The sequence below is a fragment of the Humulus lupulus genome, chromosome 3 (assembly GCF_963169125.1).
Source record: "Humulus lupulus chromosome 3, drHumLupu1.1, whole genome shotgun sequence".
NCBI classification, from domain to species: Eukaryota; Viridiplantae; Streptophyta; class Magnoliopsida; order Rosales; family Cannabaceae; genus Humulus; species Humulus lupulus.
The window spans coordinates 72,042,033-72,051,065 of record NC_084795.1 but is presented as its reverse complement, the minus strand read 5'-3'; the positions used below and the strand labels follow the sequence as shown (position 1 = coordinate 72,051,065).

The following is a 9,033-nucleotide window of genomic DNA, read 5'->3' as shown; positions in this document are numbered from 1 at the left end:
TTTCTCTACTTGATTCTTAATTGCAGGGTTAATTAGTATATGTGATGTCAAGGATTGGAGTCACTAGTACCTGTTGATCCTGAAATTGAAAAGACTTGCAAGAGAAATAAAAGGCAAAAACAATTAGAGAGAATGGCTCAAATTTCGAATGATGGGGTCAATAACATTGATGTTGCTACCGAAGTTGAACCACCATTAAAAAACTATGTACTTTCGATTGTTGCAAGAATATATTCCTGCATTCGTCTACCTATTGTAGAGGCAAACACTTTTAAGATAAAGCACTCTATTATTCAGATGGTTCATAATTGTGTGCAATTTGGGGGGTTGCCTAATGAAGATCCTAACCTACACATCACCAACTCCTTGGAATTATGTGTTACATTCAAGATGAATGGGGTGAGTAATGATGCAATCAAGTTGAGACTATTCCCATTCTCTTTAAGGGACAGAGCTAAGAGCTGGTTAATCTCGTTGCAAGCCAACTCTATTACTACATGTGAGGACCTTGCCCAAAAGTTTCTTGCCAAATATTTTCCTCTTGCTAAGTCCGCCCGTTATCAAGGAGAAATTAATAACTTCCATTAGTTGTATGGAGAATCATTGTATGATGCTTGGGAAAGGTTTAAGGAATTACTTTGTAAGTGCCTACATCATGGTATTGAGAAATGGATGTTGGTGCACACTTTTTTATAATGGTTTGGGGGGAAATACAAAGACTATTATACATGCAGCAGCGAGAGGAGCCTTTATGAGTAAAAGTGTGAATGAGGCTCATAATCTGTTAGAAGAAATGGCCATGAACAACTACCAATGGCCAACTAAACATGAAAATAAGAAGGTTGCTAAAGTTCTTGAGGATGATCTGATTGCTATGCTTACTGCACAAGTGGCGTCGTTAACTAAACAACTATAGCAAAATAATATATCTGCCCAAGCTACGCAGCTGCAAAATAAGTTTGTTTGTGAGATGTGTGGAGGTTTGCATCCTTATGAACAATTTCTCAACTGCCAGTTGCTCTGTTGATGTCAACAACATGCCTTTAGAGCAGACACATGCTATTGGGAATTTTTCAAGACCATCAAACAACCTGTATTCCATGTCTTATACTTAAGGTTGGAGAAATTACCTTAATATGTCTTGGAAAAATAATCAAGGAGCACAACTGCCATACCCACAAAATCAGCCTCAATACCCACTGTTAGAGAATATATATTATTGCTCAATGGAATTATGGAAAAACCAAATACAACTCTATGCAAAAATACAATGGACAAGATAATATTGATTAAATAAGTATTACAACTCAATTGCTCAAAATACAAGTAAATAGAAAGATGTAGAAGAAGAAGATTACAAACTCAATACTATAGCAATATAAGTAAATAAGATCAACAAGATCAAAAGAATGAAAATACAAACAAACTCTCACACAACCAAAGTGTAGAGTAGTGGGGATCACCAACTTGAACAAGGTTCAAGACCTTTGTCCAAAAGCTTATTTCCCCCTATTCTCTAAGCACTAAGGGATCTCTCTAAGAAATAGCTCTCTAGAATTATCAAGCCTTTTGGTGTATTTTCCAGCCAAGTGCTTTGTGGATGGAAAATGGTGTGTCTTACAAGTGAGCATTAGGCTCCTATTTATAGAGTTTGAGATACCCCTTTGAATTTCAAATTCCAGCAACCCTCATGGCTGTTACCAATGTTTAATTGGATGTTTATGGAATTAAAATGGAGATTTGGGAGTTATTTGGGATGTTAGAACCGTTCAATTTGGAAAAAACTGAAAATTCACATAGGCTGCCAGCCTCACTGGCCGCGGCCACGACTTTTCAGTGGCCGCGGCCACTAGCTTCTATCCCCCAGGCCACGGCCACAAGCCATTTTCAACACAAAAAAGTCATTTTTCCAAAACGTTCCAAAACGTCCCAAATCCTTTCCCACATGATTTTGTAACCTCCAAACACCTATTGGGAGTTAAAAACATGTCTCCAACAGTCATATATCATCATGACTTTATGAAATCCAATCTCAAATGTGTAACATGTAATATACACATTATTGGGTAATATTTGGGAGTTACAAATTTGTAACTGATTTTGTAACTCCAAAATATGTCACATTTGGGCACACACATTAGTCCAATTTTGTGACTCTCAATAATATGTTACAAGATGTGACAAATCACATTTTGTCACATTATTTAATCTAATATTATATTATATGAAATAATATAACACCCACCCCATCAACCAAAATATGGGCTACATCCTCGACCGTATTATGATCCTAACCAAGCAATGCCACAATAGCCATCACTGCACCCTCAAGTGAACCCACCAGAAGCACATTTTGACACATTGAACCAATTTATGACTGAAACAAGGTCTTCGACAAGGAGTTTGGAGACACAAATTGGTCAACTGGCGAAGTAAATGTCTAACCGGGCTCAAGGGAATTTACCAAGCTCCACTGAGGTAAATCCTAAAGAGCAATGTCAAGTGGTCACATTGAGGAGTGATACTAAGTATGAGGGGCCTGTAGTTCAAGAGGAAGTGGAGAAGACACGGGATCAACAGGTAGCTAGTCCAGAGCAAGAGAAGGTTACTGAAGATCTTAGAAGAAAGGGAAAGACAAGCCTATTACACCAGAGCCTACACCAAAAATACCATATCCTCAAAGGTTTCGAAAGGTGAATCTTGACAAGCAGTTTTCTAAATTTCTTGAGGTATTCAAGAAACTTCACATCAATATACCGTTTGCAGAGGCTCTAGAACAAATGCCTAGCTACGTGAAGTTCAAGAAGGATATACTGCCTAAGAAGAGGAGGATGGAAGATTATGAGTCAATACCTTTGACTGAAGAGTGTATTGCCATATTACAGCAAAAGCTTCCTCAGAAGTTAAGGGATGTAGGGAGCTTTACAATACCTTGCACCGATGGTAATTTTCAGTGTGAAAGAACGTTATGTGATTTGGGTGCAAGTATTAATCTAATGTCGCTCTTTGTATTTTGAAGAGTGGGACTAGGAGAAGCTCGCCCCACCACAGTCACACTTCAATTGGCAGACAGATCAGTCAAGCATCCTAGGGGTATTATTGAGGATGTTCTAGTAAAGGTTAACAAATTTATCTTCCCTGCAGATTTTATTATTCTTGATATGGAGGAAGATGAAAATATTCCAATTATTCTTGGAAGGCCATTTTTAGCAACTGGTATGGCCTTAATAGATGTGAAAAAAGGCGAGTTGAAGTTGTGAGTGCAAAAGGATGAGGTAATATTTAATGTTTTTGCAACAACAAAAGTTTGAATTTGTTGTAGAGTTGATGTGGTAGAAAGTGAGGGTAATAAGTTGGAAGCTGCTAAGAAGAAATCTATGGATAAAGGTGGAAAGCGAGCAGTTCGTCAGAAATTGAAAAGATCTTCAGTGAGAAAGCTTGATTATTTCATGAGCGGTGGAAAGTTCAAAAAATATGAAATATCAAGAAAAGAACGTCTTCTCATGATACTATGTCTCTCAAGGGCATGGAGGGTGGTCTGGATCCAAGTTGATTTTGAAGAGGAAGTTCAGCGTCCGGCTAAATGACGTTATTGACGCGGTTTTTCGCCAACAATAGATTTAGAAATCTAATAAGGATATTAGTGCTTATTTGCAAACCGTAATGAACTTATAAGAACCCTTTCGTACACACACAATTTTACGTGGTTCAGTGGTTAAAATGCACCTAGTCCATGAGACAATATTATTGCTCTTCTCTCACAATTTCTACAAAGTTTCAGTAATACAAAAAAGGTTGTCCCCTTCCCTGTCCATTATCCCTGATATTTATAGTGGAATTTCCTGGAGTGGTTTGGGAAACCGTGTGCATAAATATGGTATATATTTAATATAGATAATTCCCATTTACATTGGGATATGATTGCATAACAGAATATACTCTTGCTATCTAAGATAATAAATGATAAATGTGCAAGACAACTTGGGCATTAATGAGCGTATAAAGAGCCTTCAAGTCTCTCGAGATCCTTTGGTATGCATTATGACCAGGTTTCCACGAGTTGAATATCTTCATCAAGCTGGTGATCAAAGATTATCCGAACCTTAGTTCGGATTAACTTCAGAGCGCCTACAGGGGAATCTGGCCACTATATGTCTCGAACTGGACAGTTATCCTAAGAGGCGGCTTGATTATCACCTGAATGTCGTATTGCCAAGTCCCAACTCAAGCTGCTCACATCATTATTAGTTGGATGTTTTACTTGTCTGCTTTTCCATATATTCATATGCCAACTGTACACCTAGTTGAGTGATTAAACTCATGCTAATTTTAGGGTACAACATTTTCCCCCCAAGCTCCTGCTCGTGCTTGATGTCATCACTTTCTGACATGCGCAGTATGGGCTTTTAGGATTTTGTCATGTAAAATTGTGCCTTCCTACTACTCAAGTGTTGCACACATGGCCGTTTGTAATTGGCGTTCGTTCAGGTTTCAAGGACTGTGACAATTGTCCTATCAACTTTTTGTCACCGCGTGGTTCATTTAATCTTGGCCTTTGGGTCTTGAGCTGACCTAATCGGATGGCCCAAATTAATTTACAAAGTTTACGTATAAATAGGGAGATCAGACCTGAACCTTACCACCTTTGCATTCAAAAACTTTCCTTTCAGAAACAAAAATTCCTTTTTTCGCTCAAATTTTTCCCAAAAACCTTCATCGCTCTTCAATCTCTCAGAAGCTTTCAAGCTCCTACCTGTGGACGTATCGACATTCTCTTTGAACGAACATATAAACTGTAAGCATTTCCTCATCTAGTTTGAATCTTTCATTTCTTTATTTTCCAGTGAATTTTTACTTCGAAAAACATTCTTTGTTCAATATCGTTTCATGTTCTGGTCATGCCTGAGTTTAAATAGGGTTCGTTTTAGGCTAAATGAATGAGACTAAACTTGTTTAGAAATAAGGTATTCAAAAAATGGGCAAATTTTCTGGGTTTTACAAAGAAAATGTCACTAGTAAATCGATTGGGATACCTGTTTGGATGTAGAAGCCGAGTGGCTTTTAGGTTTGGTTATGGGTAGTTTAAGGGTCATGATTCCTTAAGCAGTTTTGCATTAAACCGCTTTCAAAAGAAAAGTAGTGGGTCTGACAAGTCTGACACACGAATCCTAAAGTATCAGGGAATTTCACGAATTCACAATGCGTGGCCTAGAACTACGCGTGGACCCACGCGTTGATGCTAGGACACAACTTAGCTCGTGTAAATTTTGAATACCCAAAAGTAAACCACTTAAACCCTCGGATCACCGTACCTTTATTGTCGTAGCTAGTAATTGTCTTAGGCCGCCACTAATAGGCCACTTTATCGTCAAGCGAGATAGATCATGGCCCCACCCAAGAAAAACGTCGCGAGCTCCTCCACTCAGAACAAGAACAAAGGCAAGTAGATCGCATCTGAATCTCCAATTCCTCATTTCAGTCTAGTGGTGGAGAGGGAACTTGTCTTCGACCCCAACGCTTTCTTCGAGGCTGAGCATATCGTGTCTTGAATAATGTTACAGAGGAAGGTGAACAAAATATTGATGAGCCATGGGATCAAGATGGGAATCGATGGCCTCCTTTCCCAACCTCGATTGGAAGGAGAGCGGAGTTGCGCCCCTCTACAAGATGACTTTAGGGCTTGGAGTGATGAGCACCTGAAGGCAGGTGCCTTCCTCCCCCTGGACCAATACTTTGTGGATTTTCTAAACTACATCGAACTGGCTTCATTCCAACTCCCCCCAAACTTGTATCGGCTTTTGGCGAGGTTAAAACATCTATTTTTGAGGCACGAGTGGGAGGTCCCCACCCCGGTAGATATTATGTACTTCTTCTGCCTCAAAGCCAGTCCTAACCAGAAGGGGCGAGGTGACAGTTTTTTCTACCTCACTCACTTCCCCAACTAAGCAACTATCATTGACCTCCCTAGCCACCCAAATGACTATAAAGACCAGTTCTTTATGTCAAATGGGTTCAAGAACTGCGATCACCGATACTTCAACCGCCCTCGTAAGTCCTCTAACTTTATGAATTCAGTACGTGAACTCTCTTATCATTTTCATTTTTTTAATTATTCTAATTGAGCTTGTTCCTTTTACATCTATTTTCGTGAGGACAGAGCGGTCTGAGACCCTTGGGGGTCAATACAAGATACTGTCTCATCTTCCTTCAAAGGAGAAGGATTTCTGTCAAATTGTGAACGATGCTACCATGGTGGCCTGCAACCTGATCAGGAAAGGCTAGGCATATCAAGACCCGAGGTCCACCTCTCGCTCTTCTCATGCTCCATCCTCCTCAAGTAGTCTTGCCAGCCATTGAAGACACCAAGGAGGAAGAATATGTGGCACCACTGGTGTGAAAAAGGAGAGCTCCTAAAGACGATCAGGGTCCTGACACAGAGCAAGCTGTGTCCGGGGCAGGAGCCGGCCCCTCCGGCCAAGGTAACCCATATTGAGAATTAGATCGGGCTACTACTAGTTTTAGGCTAGTCCACTTCAACCCCCACTATCTCGTTAATCACCATCCTACTGACCCGGACCTGAACACCATAGTCCTTCAGTGTGTGGATCATTTGGTGATACACTATGACCATAACTATCCCAGATGCACCATTTTGGTTGATAACACCCTCCACTTTTGAGGAATATGGGACAAATCATAGGACATGGTCTTCCTTACATTGGGGTGTATTCACCCCTGACTTTAGGCAGCCTGTAGATTAATCCAGCTTGGAAGAAGAACCTGAACCTCTTAGGACTCAGGATGTAATAATTTTAGACTCTCCCCCACCTCCGGTAGTCCAGGAGTTAGAGGTTATACCTAGTCTAGTCCATAACCCCGAGCTGATCGTAGTAGACTCCTCCCCTAGCTCGGAGGGTAGGGTTATTGTTCTTGTCTTTGCATTACTTTGACTAATTATCTCTTGTATCTGAATCTTCTGCTCGTTCTTTTACAGGCAGAGAGATGGACTTGCCAGATGCCTCGGGTTTAAGGGGTGCCTTTAAGGCTGGCGGGCCGGAGTTGGTCACGTGGTGAAGAGGCCCAAATTTTCAAAGAAACATGCTTCCAAGATTGGGACTTCCACCGAGTCTCTAGTCAAAGACAAAGGTGCCAACTCCACTCGGGAACAGCCACAAAAGACTCTACCCCCAGCTCCGGTGACAGCAGTCACAGTTCTCCAGGCTCCTCCTCCTCTTCCTCGACACATACCTCCATCGGTTTCTCAAGTGATCTAAGACAAAGCTCCCTCTGTTCAGGTCCTAGTAAAGCCACTCAATATGGCAAGGATCCCCGAGATGTTTCAAGGAATTGTATACGAGATGGCAAGCCATATGGTGGGCCATGCCTATAGAGCCAATGCCAAGGGCTTGAGGGCAATGGAGGAGCGTACTCCTGAAGACGTTCTCGAGTCCGCCATGGGGATGAACCTCATAGTGAGCCCTTCTCATTCTTCTAACTTTTCTTGTTCTCTTCTCTTTTATTTTTAAACTAACCTTGACTTGCCTTTTCCTTTTGCATTCTGTCCTGACTCAATTTCACAAAATTGCTCGGGTTTGAGCTAGGAATGACGAGCTCCAAGCTGCCTTGAGCGCCGACCAAGAGAGCAAGTAGTCCGCCAAAGCCACCCTAGTTTCCTCCCAGGAGAGCGAGCAATCTACAAAGGAAGGTGAGCAGATTGCTAAGAACTAGGTCATGGAAGTGAGTCATCGCCTGGATACCTTGCAGGCTGAGAACGAGGGGCTCAAAAAGAAACTTGACGAGGTCGAGGCCAAAGCCAAGGAGGAGGCTGAGAGGGCGAGGTCAGAGATTGCAGATTCATCGAATCAAATGGAGGAGATGCTTTACCGGTGTTGGGCTTTTAACTAGGATGGGAACTTCTCTTTCATGCAGCTCGGGTTTTGGGAACTTTATCTTGCCAAGTTCAAGATTTGATTCTCACAAGAACCCTCTGAGATCGTTGAGGCTTCTCATGTTGCCAAATGAGATGGCGAGGAAGTGACCTCCTCCAAGCGAGTCGACGGACCCCAATGATGATTATTTTATTTTATTGTATGCTTTGTAACTAAGTCCCTAGGGACCAAAACAATTGCCTTCGGGCTCAGATCGAGGTTTTTTTTTTTCCGTGAGATAACAATATACGTTTGAATACATATTTATCTTGTGATCTATTTGTGTTCCCCTTAGTCTATTGCTTTGTAAATTTTTGGATTCTTGCACATTCAAAATCTTAGGGGCATCTTTAGATTGGGATAGATTTTTGATGGCTCGACCAACTAATTTTAGTCAATATCTTATTATTGTGTTTCTTGCTCGAGGGTGAGCAAAGATTGAGTTTGGGGGAATTTGATAAGTCTAGTTTAGGGTAGTTTTAGAGTATGTTTTAGTCTTAGTTTCAAGTCAAATTGTGGGTTTTGTGTGGTATTATGCTTGTGTTTGTTTTGCTTTCAGGTTTTTCTTATGAATTTGAGAATGGAGAGGAAATGAGCGGATTTAGTGATGAAATTGGGTATTTTGGGGAGCTTTTGGCCATTTTGTGTGATTTTGGAAGAGCCGGGAACATCCAGGATGAATTTGGTGCTAAATGAAGGTTGAAAAGGCTGTGAAAGGACAAAGGATCCCAAAAGTCGTGACTTGGACACTTGGGTCGCGACGCGCATGGAGGCAGAGGTGAATCAGCAAAGGGGACCAAAAAGAAGAGGGTCGCGACTTGGTCTATCAAGTCGTGGTGCTTGAACTTCCAGAGACAGAGTAAAGTGCACAAAAAGACACAGGTCGCAACTCAAGAATGAGCAAGTCACAACCCGCTTCACAAAAAAAGGGAAAACATGTTTTTTAAGTGCAAATTTTAGGTCATTTGAGGAGGTTTTTTTCATTACGGGATTAGTAGCTGTTTAACTCTAATACTCTATTTTTCTTCAGTTTTATCTCAGTTTTTAGTAGCTTAATTATATGATTCTGAACATCTATTTTATTGTTTTAGTCATGCCTGTTATG

General features: G+C 41.0%; 1 non-coding gene across 1 annotated transcript; it reads right to left on the bottom strand.

Annotated features, from left to right (window-relative positions):
* Nucleotides 1–556: 556 nt before the first annotated feature.
* On the bottom strand, nucleotides 557–662 carry LOC133828329 (small nucleolar RNA R71). Its single transcript, XR_009890955.1, has one exon. It is a non-coding gene; the product is annotated as a small nucleolar RNA R71 (small nucleolar RNA).
* Nucleotides 663–9,033: the final 8,371 nt, after the last annotated feature.